Below are 17,120 nucleotides of genomic sequence, written 5' to 3'. Positions count from 1 at the left end.
TTATGTGTATGTGTTTGTGTGATGTGTGCCTTTATGTTTGCATTTGTGTTTGTATGTTAGTGTTTGTGTGTGTGTTTGAGTGTGTGTGTATTTGTGTATGTGGTGTGTGAGTTTATGTGTGAGAAATGTGTGCATTTGTGTGTATGTTGTGTATTTGTGCATGTGTGTATGTGAGAGAGAGAGATGTGTGTGTGTGTGCGCGCGCGTGCGTGCGTGCGTGCGTGCGTGCGTGCGTGCGTGCGTGCGTGCGTGTGTGTGTGTGTGTGTGTGTGTCTGTTTGATGTGTGAGTGCAGGTATATGCTATATGTCATGTGTACTGGCCAATGAAAACTTACAGGACTTGGCTCTTCCTACCATGGGTTCCCAGGAACAAGCTTATTGTGCTTATACAGCAACATGTTTTGACCTGATGAGTCATCTCAAGATCTCACAAATATATGTAAATAAACTTTATAAAATGATTGCTGACACCTAAAGTCAGTGTAAATATACTGTCTTGTGTGATTGTTTTTCAAACATACAAGAACTAACTCAAGTTTACTATTGAACCATCCTAGGTCAACTTCATTAATTGGGGAGATTTTAGTGCTTAAAATAATTTTATCTAAAGCAACAGTGGCTACAGTTACCCAAATTCACTATATCCACTTGTCTATGCAGTTGCTAACACCAGCTTGAAACTTAAGTGCTAAACATTAGCTAGATGCCTTCGCCACAGGACAAAGTTGGCAATTTAAGATGCATACAAATTATAACACCATACATTGGTATAGGAAAGTGACAGGGAAGTCCTTAAAATTAAAATACAGAATACCTATAGGAGCAAATAATCCCTCTAGTGTGAAGATTCCACATGATGCCAAGTTGAGAGTTCTTCCTTCAGTGAAACTCTCTAGAGCTGCAGATTACAAATACCTACATTAAACAAGTTTTACTTAAAATCCCATTTTCTAGATTCCATCTCCTAATTGCTATGCTTCAGAGTAACTCAGATGGCATTGAGTAAGCTGTAGTGAGCTCTTCTTGGAATCCTGACAAGCAGCCAAGTTTAGTTGCCATTAGTCCACACATGTTGAGTTTTTGTTTTTAAATCTTCCATATCAACCCCCACAAATGGGTGACTGGCTCAATGGATGTGATCAAATGCCCTCAGTCTCTGCAGCCTCAGTTATATAGCTCTCATTGGTGGAACCACTTTCCTTTCTAACTCTAAAAGAGGCAGTACACCTAGCTCTTTGGATACAACTTGGATGCTATGAAAATGACCCTATAGAGGACTCCTAGGAATGGGGGATGAGGAGCCTGAACAGCTTTCTCTAACCGGGCAAGGCTTTCAGTATTGGGACTAGGACACCAACCCAGCCAGAAACCTTCAACCTACAATTAGTCCTACTTGCAAGATGCTGCATTATTGGTGACTCAAAACTTGTAGGAGTGGACAACCAATGACTGGTTTAACTTTGGACCCATTCCATGTGAAAGAGCCCAAGTCAAACACTGATTGGATGTCCAAGAACCTGAAGCTCAATAGTCCAGAGATCTAGATAGAACCAAACAAGACTAAAAAAAAAAAAAAAAATCAATGGAAGGATTCCTAATGATATTCTGCTATACTCATAGAATGGTACTTAGCCCAATTGTGTTCAGACAAGCTTAATCCAGAAACTGATGGGAGCAGATGCAGAGACCCACAGCCAAACATCAGGAAACCCTGCAGATAAGAGTGAGGAAGAATTGTGGCATCCAGAGGGATGTAGGGAGAACACAGACCACAGAATCAAATAACCAGGTGTCCTAGGTACTCACACAGACTGAAGCAGCAATCATGGATCCTGTAGGGGTCTGTGCTTGGTCCTTTGCATATATGTTGTGAGTACATACCTTGGTGTTTTTGTAGAACTCCAAAACTAATGGATCATACAGAGAAACACAAAGCAGCCTGAATGCTTCACCGACTGGGTGGGTGCATCAGTCTCTCAGGAACTGGAAGGTGCATTGTGCCCCAGGAGCCATGGACTCTCACCTGAAAAACCTATGACACATGTCTTTCAAGGCAGGTAGGCCAGGCCAACTCTATGGTTCCCTGTGTTGCTCACTAAAATCCTATGACCTTCAGCTCCACTGTCTGCCATTATCTCAACATTCCAATCCTCCAGGTCCTACCAGAACAGCTGATTAAGTTCTGTGCACAGCTTTCTATGGCTTTTGCCATCTAAAGTCTTAATATTTTCAATATTCCTCCAAAGTCAGCATTCCCAGGTCCTTAGCAGCAACAAAATCTTATTTGAGGTACCATTTTTTGTTCCAACTTCCTTCTCTGCTGTTGTCATTAGATTCTCTAACCAAAACTCACCCAGGTAATGAACAGGTTTATTTGGTTGATACACCTAGGTCAGTCCCTCCTTGTGCAAGCTAAGGATAGAAACTCAAGCTAAGAACTGAAGGCAAAACATGGGGAAACATTGTTTCCTGGCTTTCTCTCTTGCCTAGTTACTTTCTCATGTTCAGCTAGCTATCTTTTTTGTTTGTTTGTTTGTTTGTTTTTCAAGACGGGGGTTTCTCTGTGTAGCTTTGGAGCCTGTCCTGGAACTCACTCTGTAGCCCAAGCTGGCCTCCAACTCACAGAGATCCGTCTGCCTCTGTCTCCCAGTGCTGGGATTAAAGGCGTGAGCCACCGCTGCCCGGCTCAGCTAGTTATCTTATCCAGCCCAGGCCCACTTGCTTAGAGTCACTGCCAACTCAGGGCAAAAGTCTTCCCACGTCAATCATAATCAACACAATCTCTCTCAGATACCGAAACCTGATATTCTGACTTGGCATGCTCTCAATTGATGCTCCCTCAGATGACCCTAGGCTATGTCATATTGAGGGCTAAGACTAATTAGGAAAAGGAGACAATAATATACAAGACAGTTTTAAAGATCTAAAGCCCATGTATTAATCATATCAATCACTTAAGCAGCAAAAACCAAAACATAAAGATAGCAACAACTGAAAAACATAGATATGCCAGGAAATGGGAAGGGGCAAGTCTCTGAGATCAAGAAGAGAAAACGAAAACTGTCTCTCCACAGAAAATTCCCAAACCAACAAAAACTCAAGGAACTCATAACAAGAAATTTCATAAATACAAAATTGGTGAAGGTCTATCATTTTCCAGAAAATAAACAATACAATTTGATTACAATGAATAAAATCAACACCACAGATGGCACTACTAAGAAAACAAGATACAAAGAAAGACCTACAAATATATATTATGGTCTATATAGAACTACAAGATTCTAATCAAAATCAAACTCCAAGAAATCACTAGCCACCATTATCCTATGCACTCAGTTCTCTCCTTTGCCAATCATAGAAAATTGGTTGGGCAAGGAAGGTGTTCCACCAAAATTGGAGAGATTCGCTTGAAGCATTCTGATGTTTTAATTTTATAGAAAATAGTTTTGACTACTAAAAGGATCTCATTCTCTTATGATAAAGAAAAAGATGTCTGTTTGCATCACTTGCACATCATTTTGTTTTCTGTGGTATGTGATTGCCTGTAAGCCTGCACCAGAATGAGGAAATCAAAACTTTTTAATATAAAATGCAAGATAACCAATTTTTTAAAGAATCAGTATGCGCCTAAAGCAACTTATTTTGCTTTAATTGCTTTATAAGTCATGAGCACTTTTGAAAACAAGTTTATTACTATTTTGTGTGTATGTTTGTGCATGAAAGAGGATATCTTCTATATGTATATAAGTGTCAAATAAAAAGAAAGGGGGTCAGATCAACTGGATCTTGAATAGTAGATAGTTTATGAGCCTCCCAACTTGAGTGTTGGTATCTGAACTCAGGTCATCCCCAAGAATATGTGCTGAGCCACCTGCCCAGACTCATAATACTCTTTATCCCATAAACTAAAAGTCCATCACAGATTAACAAGAAGAACATCAAAACCTAAATAAATAAAGAAGTAAATAAATGATCCTTGGGAACATGATGCATCAATATAGGGTGCTGTGTATGGTATATTTGCACCATAAAGTGAATACGCTCCAATGACAATGCCAAACAATTTATAACAGAAAAGCTGATTACAAAGCTACATTCACAGTAGAAACACTCAGAATGCCCAATGGGATTATGAAAAAATAGTACACAGATAGACACAATATGACTTCTATACTTACCACAAAGCTACAACAATCAAGAATGTGTACAATGTTTGTCAAAGAACAGAGGGGATGGAGAGAAAAAGCCAAGAACAAAGGCAGGAAAATTGTCAACTTTTAATCAAAAAAACAAAGGAAACTCATCCAGGAAACGTGTAATCTTGACAAATGTTACCCATCTCCCTATGAGTCTAAGTGTATAGAATTAAATAAACACAGACTTCACAACTTCCACAATATTAACTCAAAGTAACCCTCAAGTTGTTGTGTTTCTGATCTCCAGCTACCGGTATTTATTCCAAAGACAGAAGCCCCATGCTCTAATGCTTTCTGTAAATGGAGGTGATCTCCTGCTATGGCTCCTTGTGGTTTCAGGTAAACACAGCCCTACTGATGCCCAATCCCAAAACAACACAGAAAAATAATTTAAAATCTGCTTCCTGACACATGGATCATGGCACAAGATGTGGAATCTGCCCTATCCACCTGCCCAACACCATGGAGACACATGAGAAATCTCTGCAGATCAGAAACTCCCTTTGTCCCCTGGAACTGAACTTCACTGAATCACACCATGGTGGCTGGTGGTAGCAGAACATTAAAAGCACTCTAATCATGTATTGCTGAAGGATGATTCTTTCAACCACTTCCTAAACTATTTGTAACATTTAGAAGATAAATCTGAATGTGGAATGAAATATTCAGAACTTCTAGGAACCAGACCTTCACTTTTTCCAATTTCTTTTCCTACCAAACAACACAAGCAATGTTTGTGTGTGCACACTGGATAGTGATATCACAAGTATCACATCCTCCAATGCCAAAGTTAAACAGCCACTCCATCCCCAGGAAATCCCACACAGGGAGGCTCAGAAGACAAGGACTACTGCCCAGGTCATCACATGGACCAACAGAACCACAGACTGACTCATGGTCCATTCAAGTCCCAGCAGAAATGACAGCACAGCAGACCTGCTCTGAACACCCCACACTCACCATGACATTGCTTGTGATCTTCCTTACAATTCCCTACAGCAGAAGCAGAGAAGAATCCTGGAAAGAACCTGCAAACTAGTACTGCTATTGTGAAGCCTTGCCAGAGTCCCTCATTAGCTATGGCCACCAAGCTGGACCTCAGAATGGATGAGCAGAGATCAACTGACTCAGGCAGCACAAGCGTTCCCAGCTCTACACTTCCAGCCCAGTAAACACAGCCCTAGACTGGGAAGTTTGTATTTTAGTAGACATTCCTCCACTCTCCCAGAGCACTTTCTGTTCCTCCTCCAAGGCGCAGGGTCCTTTATGTGCACATTCCATTACACACTCAATGTCCAGTGCAGCCAACCCTTTGCTACTTAGTTAGAAAGTCCTGCAGCCAAACAGGTCACATTCAAACAGTGACCATTGATAAAGCAAAAAAGAGACCATGAATAAGAAAACAATGAAGGGTCAATGTATGGCTTGGAGGCAACAAGGAGACTCTGGGTGTGATGTAGTTTTTCTCTTAAATAGTTAGTTTGAAAAGTTCAAACAGGCTTCTGGGCCATATGCTCCAGAGGCTAGGGATTTATATGAGAGCACTCCAAGGATGACACGCATCTTTCCCTTTAGCCTGTACATCTTACTACAGGAAAATAACAGTCCTGTTAGGCAGGGCCACAACATTTTACAAAGATCCTCTATTTTGGTTCAACTAGTGTAACTGCAGGAATTTAGTTACATAAGGTCAGTCCTGTGCCCAGATTCTTGATTGTTATGGTCTGTGGACCTCAAGAAATGGCCAATCAGGACATTTATTGATGCCTAAAATTGATTACCTGACTCCATATTGCTAAAATCAACTACTGCCAAAGCAGGAAAGCTCTCACCCTCCTTCCTGCATTCCTTCTCTGTGCTGTGACTACATCAGCCTCAGCGTTGGTCAGGGAACTCAACTCTTGCACAGGTCCTTCTTCATTTGTAACTCCCCAGTAAGTCAGAGAGATTGGAGGACACTCATTCCCTGGTCTCTTATCCTTCTCACTGACCAGTCAAGGCCCAGCCTGGAAGAAGTTGCAGGACTGCCTTCCCAGCACGGGGCAGCAGAGGCAGGATTAGGTATTCAGAGTAATTCTCAACTCAGCTCCAGCAAGCCTGGGCTACAGGACATATTGTTCTAAACAGAAGTAAATAAATCAATAGCACTTGAGAAAAAAGGAATGACATTCTTAATGATCAAGAAACATTGGAGAACAGAAATAGAGATAAGAGGAATAATGCACATAAAAAACATTAAAAATGATACCAATAAGTGGCGTTTTAAAATGATAAAAATAATATATTTTCAAGATTAAATGACATAGCTCTATTGACTTTGAAAAAGGGTAGGTCCTTCCCTAGTAGGGGGAAGACCATTAATAAGAGACTGATTGATCTTCCCTGTAAGTACATGTTAGCTGCTGAGATCTGTAACCTGACACACACAGTTACAGACAATGGCCTATTTCTCAAGTCTCTAAGCTGACTTATTTGTGTGAATCAGGACTGAACATATCTGCACAGGAGAGTCTCCTAATGCAAATTCAATATTCACTACCTCAAGGCAACTATCTCAATTTGTACACCCACCAATCTGGTCTGTCTTCATTCACTTCACATGAATTAATACATGCTGCTGGGAAATTATGAATTAACTCCTCCTGCCACAATCAGGACCTTTTCATAATGGTGACTCCAGCAGCTGACTGCCTAGCCTGTTTCCCCCTGCAGTGTACACAATAAACTATTCCTCCTAATCTGGTCTGAAGGCAGAAGCCACGCTCCACATGCAAATCCTTTTCCTGTAACTGCAATAGACAGTCGACTCTACATGACTCAAATGGAGAACTTTAAATTCTGAGGTGGTAGACATTTAATTTAAGAATTTTGGAGGTGTAATATAGGACAACAAGATCATTGCCCTGGAGTGCAACAGTCTGAAATCAAGGCCCCCTGAGTCAATAGAAGGGAGCTTGTCTCAGAAACATTTTGCTAAAGGCTGGAAATGCAGCTGCTCTAGAAATACTATGTCTTCCCAGGGAGAAATCACTCCACACACTTAGGAGTTTAATAAAGAAAAGTCTCTTTAATGACAGCATGCTTCTATCTCTGTCTAATGCTCACAGAGGAGCCAGCCTGGACAGACTCTGCATTCCACTTATGCTGTCATCCTTAAGGTTCTTTTAGGGTCATGCTCCAGGCTACACTTTGAACAACATATATAGGGATGGGAGACTGCAAGTCTGAACACTTAGGCAGATGGGAGACTTACACAGCAAAGATATTATCAGAATTACTTCTGAAGTACACCAGTGACCTGATACAGCAGGTCATTCTTCAGTGACAGGGTCCTGAGGGGAAAGTGCCAGGGAATGAGAAAGACAGGAGAAGTGGAAGGTAGAAAAGATAAAAGCTGGGGTGGGGAGGTTTGCACAAGCTGTGTCTCATGCCAAGTAAGCTTCATAAGAATAGAATCTTGTATACACTTCTGGGGGAAATGGAAGGAAATGGGGAACTTCTATGAAGTCAGCAGAAACTGTCATACAAGGGGACAAATTCAGGAGGAGTCTAATCAAATAATACTGCACAAGGGGACACAGTATCTTAAGGACATTACTGACTCAGCCTACAGTGGCCCTGGGACTGACAACCACAGCTCCATGTGGTGGGAAGAGTTGGGTTCTCAGGATCTGGAGTAACCCCTCCACAAAGGCCCTGGCCCGAGACCACTACCAGCTCTATATTCCTGGTTTTAGAGAAAGAGCTCTGTTTTATTCTCAATACATCAAGGCCTTAGGCCAAGCTCCCAAGGCCTAGACTCCAGGCTGTTATTCCCTCTCCCAAGAATGTTCTTCCTCCCTGCCTGAGGGCCTAAATGAAACACAACAGTGTTTTACTTTTCCAGTAGTTGTCACCTGGTGTCATACTGCTCATCTCTCAGAACTATGCTTTTCTTGAGAAAACTGGAACTTGAAGGCACACCAGGCCTTAAGGGAGGTTGTGACCCTGTAATGCGTCCTTGAGCAGCTTGTTAGAGGCCTGTTCTTTGAAGTAGGGATGGGCCTCGTGCCTGGTAGTCAGTCAGGGGTGTGACTGTTTGGAAGCAAATGTGTGAACAATCCTGGTGAAAAAAATATGTAGCCTAACATCCTTATCGCTACCAGGCCTGGTTAGCGCAGACTCATCTTTGGAGTATTGTGGAGGCGGTCCTCCCTCAGCTACATTGTACACTGTGAAACTATCTACCAAGATTTGTAAAACATTTATATCACCAATTCTACTCTTCTACATCACAGCTCACTAGTAGAGTGCTACCCAACACAAGAGATGCCTTTTACAACCTCCACAAAATTAACTGTAAATGATCTTACAGGTAAAGGTTAAATGCAAAGTGCTGAACGTCTAGAAGATACTGGAGAAAGTAGGCCTCTCTAAGTTTGGAAACCTGCCTGCCATGGATACACCAAAAGCATGGTGTTATTGACTACAAATATGTTTCTACACACAGCTCCCTGCTCCCAATGCTCTGAAAAGACGCAGCCCACAGATCAAAGTTATTCTGAGGCCTGTGCATGCAGGGAGTTGCAGGAACCATGCGGGAATGCAAAGGACAGGGAATCTGGCTGCAGATTCCTACACAGCCCCAAGGAGGACCCGCCAAACTGCCTCCTGCACCTTCCCATCTGCTCATCCTCATCTGGGGACAGCAGCTCCTCACTCACCATGTCGTGGCTTCCCAGTTCGCCCATTGCACTCTCACAGTTTCCCGCAGCAGCACTCACAGCACAGCACACAAAGGCACTGGCATCAGCTCCTCTGCTAAGCCAAGCCCTCCGACTCCAGGAAGGGCCCTGCTCCACTCTGACTGGCAGTTTGGCTTGGAGGCCCTGATTGGCTAGTGAGGCCTGAGTGACAAGAGCACCTCCCTTAGGGTTACAGTGAGCTTAAAGACACAGAACAATGGTTGCTGTGTCTGCCTTCCACCTCAGACCCAGACCTTCTCCAGATCTGCAGAGATATGCATTTCAATAGCACTTGCTCTGGCTCCTACAGCTGACCCACCATCTTCCTGCACTCCATAGGCACTTTCCCTTCTTCCTTCAGAACACAACGTGACTAATTTGCACAGCCATTTCCTCAATGTGGAGTGGAGTGATTCCCCCCCACAGGTGAAGGGTGCCCAGAATACTCACAATTTTAAAGAGAGATTTAAGGACACAGAAGGAGATGTTTGTTCTGTGGTTTCATGCTGAGGTGAGGTGAACTGAAGGTCCTTTTACCTGTTAGTCACAGGCAATTCAGAGAACAAGGGGAGAAATGCAGGGACCAGATAAAAACACGTGATGATAGATTTGTCTCCCACCAGAAGGCTGAATGGTGGTTCCATTGCTGTCGAAGTTTTCTTCCGGAATTCAGGACAAAGTCTTGACAAATGAATAATAATAAAAAGAGTAGTCTTCAGGGTAAGTTGAATAGTTAGAGGATAATGGAGCTAGGAAGAATGTCTTTATGAGAACTATTGTTAGCCAGCACATCTTCTTCAGTGGGCAAGTGAAAAAAAAAAGGTTGCATAATTTAAGGTTGTCATCATGAGCAGAACTGGTATAACTCAATCTCTCCATGTGTGTAGAAAGTGGATTTATTAGACTGTCTCCCAAGCTGTGGTCCAGCCAGTCCAACAATGGCTGTCTACCAGTGGAAAGTTAAAGACTCCTGTGGTTATTCAGCCCATGAGGCTGGATGTCTCAGCTGGTCTTCAGTATACACCAAAATTCCAAAGTGTAGGCTCCAATGCTGATAAAGGAATGAACTTGGTAGCCAGGGATAGGGCAAGCAGGCAAAGAGAGAGAGCTTCATTCTTCAATACCCTTTATATATGGAGGTGGCTACTAGAAGGTGTGATTCAGATTAAAGGTGGATCTTATTCTTGGTTTGAAGGATTTTTGCTGTTTTTGAGACAGGGATAATCTGTGTAGCCCTGAAACAGATTCTGTAGACCAGGCTGACTTCAAACTTAGAAAAGTTGGCTGCCTCTGTCTCCTTCTGAGTGCTGGGGTTAAAGCTGTGCACTGCCACCAAGATGCTGAAGGTGGATCTCATCATCTCAAATGATCCAGATTTAAGATGGGTCTTTAAGTTCAAAATTTAAGAAAATTCCCTGACAGGTGTACTCAACACTTTGGGTTTTAGTCATCCCAGAGGTAATCAGTTTGACTACCAAGAATAGCCATTACAACATCTAGACAGAGAACTGAGAAAGATTTCTTACCTGCAGGAGGGAAGGAGAGCACGGGAGTCATTTCCAAAGCAGTGCTTTTCCTAAACAAAGGCAGCATGGGGACTTACTTAGGGAGTCTGCACACGTTCATGGAGAGTTCTGCCTATTCCTAAGCATGCTCAGTTAGTAAATCCACTTCTGAACATGATCACAATGGAAAAGCAGGGACATTTGGGGACATTCTTAGCTCAAAGTCATGGAGGTACATAAAATTTATAAAAATAATGGAAAGAAATGCCTCTGGTATGTTTATCTTGTACCGAAAGGTCCTAGCTGAAAATTTTGTAAATGACACTATGAAAGTAGATTGCTTTGGAGCCTATGCTACATGTCTGTGGGGCATTTACCCACCAACCCCACAGCTCCCCAGAGTTTTCTTGAGTGTGAGCAGCAGGAAATATTAGATAGAAGGATTTATATTTCAAAGAGAAAGAGATAGAAATTAAAGGATAGCCTTGAGAGGGCCTGGAATCTTTTCCTATGGGCCCTGACTGTCTCTGCCCCAGGGTATTTATAGAGATGCCAAGGGGTGGAGCAAAAGACCTCCTCTCCCAGCACAGTCAAGTGCAGACCATTTCAGGTCCGTGACCCTAATCATCCTCTATGCGGACTTGCTGGGTAAAGCCACGAGGAACCTGAAAACGGGCTCCCACAGGTCCCCCTTTCTTAATATATAAAAAATAACTCATTAATAGCTTACAGCAATCTCCATAGCTGTTATACCTCCAAGTATGGGAGTAGAGGATGATAAAAATGGCATTTCTCTTTTGGATTAGGTCCAAGGTGACTACAGCAGTCTTTAGCTGCATCCAGCCCTTTCTAAATCAAAAACTCTTAATGTAATTGCAAACTTAAAGAATCCCTTATTTCATAATTTCCAGTAACAAATTAACATAAATATTGCTATCCACAGTTACAATTCTCTCAATCTTACAACTCAAAGCAAACTCTTAACAGAACCATTTGAATTAACATATATGGTGCTATGTATAATTAACAATTTTCTCAGTCTTACAACTTTAACTCTTAGTAGAATCATTTGAATTTTCTTGCTAACAACATAGGAAAAACTTCAATGTATTCACATCAAACATATATTTTCTTAACTCCACAAAACCAGGGTGCATTAATATTAATAGGTTAAACATAATTTCTGCAAACATACATTCAACCTTAATTCATTAATAACTCCTCCTTTTCTTTATAATTTTTTTTTAAAGATTTATTTCTTTATTATGTATACAATGTTCTGCCTGCATGTATCCCTGCACACCAGAAGAGGGCACCAGATCTCATTATAGATGGTTGTGAGCCACCATGTGGTTGCTGGGAATTGAACTCAGGACCTCTGGAAGAGCAATCAGTGTTCTTAACCTCTGAGCCATCTTGCCAGCCCTTCTTTATAATTTTTAAAAGCAGTCTCAAACCTAGTTAGAGGAAAACCCAAACTCATACAATTCCTACAAACCCATATTGAAAAGCAATATTTTCAGTCTAACCATTAACACTTTGAAAACTTTTAGCAAAACATCCAAAAGCAGTTTCTTAATAAAACTCTTTACACTTTAAAAGTAGTCTCTTAGTATACCCCATTTGCATTTCTTTTTTTTTTTCTTTAAAGATTTATTTATTATGTATACAGCATGTATGACCAGAAGAGGGCACCAGACCTTATTATAGATGGTTGTGAGCCACCATGTGGTTGCTGGGAATTGAACTCAGGACCTCTGGAAGAGCAGTCAGTGCTCTTAACTTATAAGCCATTTCTCCAGCCCCCCATTTGCATTTCTTACTAACAAAACATGACATTAATTCACTCAAACAAGAAGAAAATATTTTTTGAATTAGACAAAGAAATATTTGTAGATGAATGGTCTTGTTAAATAAGAAACACAGAGTCAATGCAGAGATGAAAGCCCAAGAGGTCAGAGCTAAAAACCTTACCCTTCACTGCCACTGCTGTCTTCCTCAGCAAGAGAGCTACTTCCAGTGTGTTTGTGCTTTTTATTGACTTTCTATTCTGCCTTCTCATTGGTTGTAAACCCAACCACATGACCTCCTTGTCACTGCCCATCTATACAGACCTCCAGGTCTTCTATGGTTGGTATTGAGATTAAAGGCATGTGTCTCCATGCTGGCTGTATCCTTGAACACACAGAGATCTGCCTAGCTCTGCCTCCCAATTGCTTGGATTAAAGGTATGCACCACCACCGCCCAGCTTCTGCTATGGCTTTCTATTAGCTCTGACCCCCAGGCAACTTTATTTATTAACATACAAATAAAAATCACATTTCAGTACAAATAAAATATCACCATAAATATTAACTCTCCCTTTTCTTTATAATTTTTTTAAGCAAAATCTCAAGCCTAATTAGAAAACTCAAACTTTTCCGTTTAAACAGTTCCATTTGTAACACAAAACCAGTTCCAAAAGTAATTCCATTTTTACATAAACAGTTCCATAAAACAATTCATGAATCACTAGTTAATAAAGCATATATGCATACACAAAACTGCATCTTGAGTTAAGGTAGAAACAATAAACATATTGCTGTTTTCTTAATTAGACAGGAAGTACGTACATCATTTCTAAAGTTTAGAGCTTATAGTCAGCTTTGCTCTACAACACTGGGATTTAGTGAGTGTTGTCATTATAGAGTTGTGATACTTGTTGCTAGGAGACTAACATTCTAAGGACGAAGCCACACCCCAAAGTTCCTGAGTTCTCTCAGCCATTCCGGAATAGGAAGAGATGCACTGTCATCGGTAAACGGTTTTTAACTAGAGGCTGTCCCTTCACCCAAGTTCATAATAGCTGCCCTAAGTACTTCTATTCAGACAAACGTTTCTATTACAGCAGTACTTTTGGTTTGTTCTACCGAAAAACTTCACTTCACGCTGAGGATGAAATTACTGTATTTAGCTGCTGTAAAGCTCTTCGCCAAATACCGCACAGCTATTAGGTGATATAAAGTATTTTTCTTTTTTTTTTTTGTTTTGTTTTTTTGTTTTTTCAAGACAGGGTTTCTCTGTGTACCTGTGCGCCTTTCCTGGAACTCACTTAGTAGCCCAGGCTGGCCTCAAACTCACAGAAATTCACCTGTCTCTGCCTCCCGAGTGCTGGGATTAAAGGCATGCGCCACCACTGCCTGGCGGTTATAAAGTATTTTTCTAAAGGAGTTAGTAAAGCCAAAAGTGGCACTGCTCCGAACTCTATTTCCTCATTGTTTGTATTAACCAGTGACAAAACCTCAGAAACACTAATTGAGCCACTTTCATTCTGGTTCCTTTATAGGAGCGTCATTGGAGCTGACCTTTCTTAGTTCCACACTCCTTACCAGATGCTTCTGTAACCACCGAGCTTCATTCTCCTCTTGTGAAAAAACACAAACATGTCCTCTACCCCATATTAACACAGGATCAGGACCCTTCCATAATCCTGAGCAGGGATCTTTCCATTTCACTTGAGCAAAAGTCGCTTGGGTGCCACTGTGCCAAAATCTATCTGCCGCAGACTGCTTACGGACATCCATATTCAAAAAGTTCAGAACAAAAAGAGCATGATTTAATGCATTATGTGGCAATTGAAGGTAAATTTATTCCCTTTTTATTTTTATTTTTTGAAGTTGTATTTTGTTTTGTTTTGTTTTGTTTTTTCGAGACAGGGTTTCTCTGTGTAGCTTTGCGCCTTTCCTGGGACTCACTTGGTAGCCCAGGCTGGCCTCGAACTCACAGAGATCCACCTGACTCTGCCTCCCGAGTGCTGGGATTAAAGGCGTGCCCCACCACCGCCCGGCTTGAAGTTGTATTTTAAGACTGCTATGAGCCCTTTCTACAATACCCTGTCCCTGAGGATTATAAGGAATACCTGTTTTATGTACGATTTCCCATTGGGTACAAAATTGTTGAAATGCCTTACTACTATATCCAGAACCATTATCAGTTTTAATAATTTTTGGTATACCCATATACAAAAAACACTTCAAGCAGTGCATAATGTTTTGTAGCTTCCCCAGGTTGTGCACTAGCCATTAAAAATCCTGAATAAGTGTCAATGGTCACATGTATATATCTTAATTTGCCAAATTCTGCAATATGAGTAATATCCATTTGCCATAGATGATTAGGAAGAAGACCACGAGGGTTTGCCCCTAAGTGAGGGACAGGAAAATATTTTGGACATATCCCACATTGTTTAACTATTTGATGAGCTGCTTCTTTGGTAAGATTGAATTGCTTTTTCTCTCTTTCTTTCTTTCTTTCTTTCTTTCTTTCTTTCTTTCTTTCTTTTTTTGTTGTTGTTTTTTCGAGACAGGGTTTCTCTGTGTAGCTTTGTGCCTTTCCTGGAACTCACTCTGGAGACCAGGCTGGCCTCAAACTCACGGAGATCCGCCTGCCTCTGCCTCCCGAGTGCTGGGATTAAAGGCGTGCGCCACCACCACCCGACTTGAATTGCTTTCTTAAGCTTTTGCTATTTTGATGAAGAACATGTGACTGTTGAGCCATTTCTACTTGGGATAATGCTACTATATCTTTGTTAACTAATCAGCTATTGCATTACCCTCAGCTAAAGGACCAGGAAGATTGGAGTTAGCTCTAATATGGCCCACAAAGCATGGCAGCTTTCTTTTGTGAATAGTGTCTTGAATTTGTTGAAACATTGACTTGATTGTTGTTAGTTCCAATATTTTCATCAAAACTTACTATTCTCAAAGGAGTCAAGAATATAGATGTTCTTTCATGAAACATATCCTTCATTAGCTTACTCTGAGAAAAAGCACTTTCAGGATTTAGTATTTTCATTTCATTAGCTTTAACTCCTGATGTTATTAGCAGCTGTGATATTTAACATTGATTTCTTATAGGAACTTTCTTGAGACAGCTTTTCTGAAGTTTGTTTCCAGTCTATAAAGCAGTCATTTCTTTTTGAATGCCTGTTTCCTTGTCTCCTTATTATATTTGCAAAGGAATCACCCATTGCAGGCTGTTTGTTCAAGAGGCAAATAATTTTTAATTTCACATAAGTTTTTTCATATCTAAGACAACGTTCACTGTATAAACTGCTCTCCCTTGTTTTAAGGATTTTAAAGCGGCTTGTTTGCTCTTATAGGTAGCTTTTATCTGATCTAAGGTAAGATTAAACTTTCTAGCATTGCTTTGAGAAGAAACTTCATTCTGAGCTGAAAAGTTTTTGGACTGTATCACCATCTTTAGCTGAAATACTACATTTCCCAGAATGCATTTCTCTTATATCAGTCCCTTATTGCAAGCTAGCTTTCAGACTTCATTTCCCATAGTTCTTTTCGGGTCTGAGCGTCAACTGGTTCTCTTTTACTGGACTTGCTTACAAATTCTTGCCCGGGAGGTTTGAACCAAGTTTTTTTGCTTTTGCAACGGGAGATTTGAACCAAGAGTTTCAATTTCAAACATTGAGAGATTTCTATTCTCTCCTCAGCTGGCTTTAACAGGTGTTTCCCTTTCATTTGACACAGGCCCCTCCATCAGAACTGCACCTGCCTCGGTTAGCTGGCACTGAGGCAGGCATTGCTTTTAGCAACTTTCCTCGGGGCTTGTGTTTGCCTTAGCCAGTCAGTGAAAAACAAAAACATTTGCAACAGCTTTTCCATAGCTCCTTCAGAGAGATTTTCTCCCACTGATTTTATTCTCATTTTGCTTGTTCCTTCCCCGCCAGATGCAGAGTTTCAGGTATCTGTCTGCGGCTCTGTACCTCTGCTAGCTGCCTTTGGAGGAGGGGCTTTTTTTCTCCCCCCGAATCTGCCTCAAATTCTATCAGCTTTTTCAGGTCATGCATTTTCTGGGGAGGATCATGTCCCTTCTCTGTTTCTTCAGAGTCTTTCTCCCAGACAGTTCCCAGTTTGGTCTCAGTTTATCCCCTCTACCCCAGAAACATTTCCCAATGCCACAGTGACAGCTTTTTTGCTTCTGAAGGTAGGGGCTTTAGTCTGTTTCTGTTTTCGGGGTCTGAAGTTTGTGTTCATAAATCAAGCTTAGCAAGGGAGGTTTTTTTTGCCATATCTAAGCTTGCATTAGGACAGGTGTTTTTCCCTCAGGCCTTTCACCTGACCCAGTCCCCCAATGGGTTGCATTTGCTTGTCTGGGTGCTCAAGGACAGAGCTTATGCCAGAGGCAATCAATCACCTCTTAGAGCTACACTCCCTCATCTCACTGGGAGTCAGTTGAAACTAAGCTTTTCTTAAAGAGATGCTTTCTCTGACAGAAAAGAAAGCTTTACTCCTGGATAGTTCTGTTCTGCCCTGGCTGGGCTCTTTCACCAGACAGCGTTCTGACTCAGCAGCACAGCTGCTTCAGACACAGTTGAGCTTTACAAACTTATTCTGATAGGAAAGCTTTTCTCAGATTTCTTTTTGCAGCTGTGGACCTATCAACCCGGGACTTGTAGGAAAGCAGACAACTTTCCTACTGGCTTTAGCTTTGGTTGTTCATTAGCAATCTTCCCCTGGGTCCTGCACCTTCCTGCCTCAGCTCTGTGCTCCAGGAAGTTTACAACTGCAGGAACCCTAGTATCCCCGAAATACACTCCAACTCAGAGACACTGGCCAGTTGCCTCTGGGTTTTTGCTCAGAAGAGAGGATACAATGCTAACAGTTTGCATTGCTTCAGGGGATCTTTGCATTAGGA

At 41.4% G+C, this 17,120-nt stretch overlaps 1 pseudogene; it reads right to left on the bottom strand.

Annotated features, from left to right (window-relative positions):
* LOC128103325 (zinc finger protein 431-like) overlaps window positions 1-9,036 on the bottom strand; it is a 47,528-nt pseudogene extending 38,492 nt beyond the window's left edge.
* Window positions 9,037-17,120: the final 8,084 nt, after the last annotated feature.

This window comes from Peromyscus californicus, unplaced genomic scaffold (assembly GCF_007827085.1).
Source record: "Peromyscus californicus insignis strain IS unplaced genomic scaffold, ASM782708v3 Scaffold_8__1_contigs__length_139910024, whole genome shotgun sequence".
NCBI lineage: Eukaryota > Metazoa > Chordata > Mammalia > Rodentia > Cricetidae > Peromyscus > Peromyscus californicus.
The sequence above is the reverse complement of the archived record's forward strand: the minus strand, read 5'-3'. Positions and strand labels throughout refer to the sequence as shown.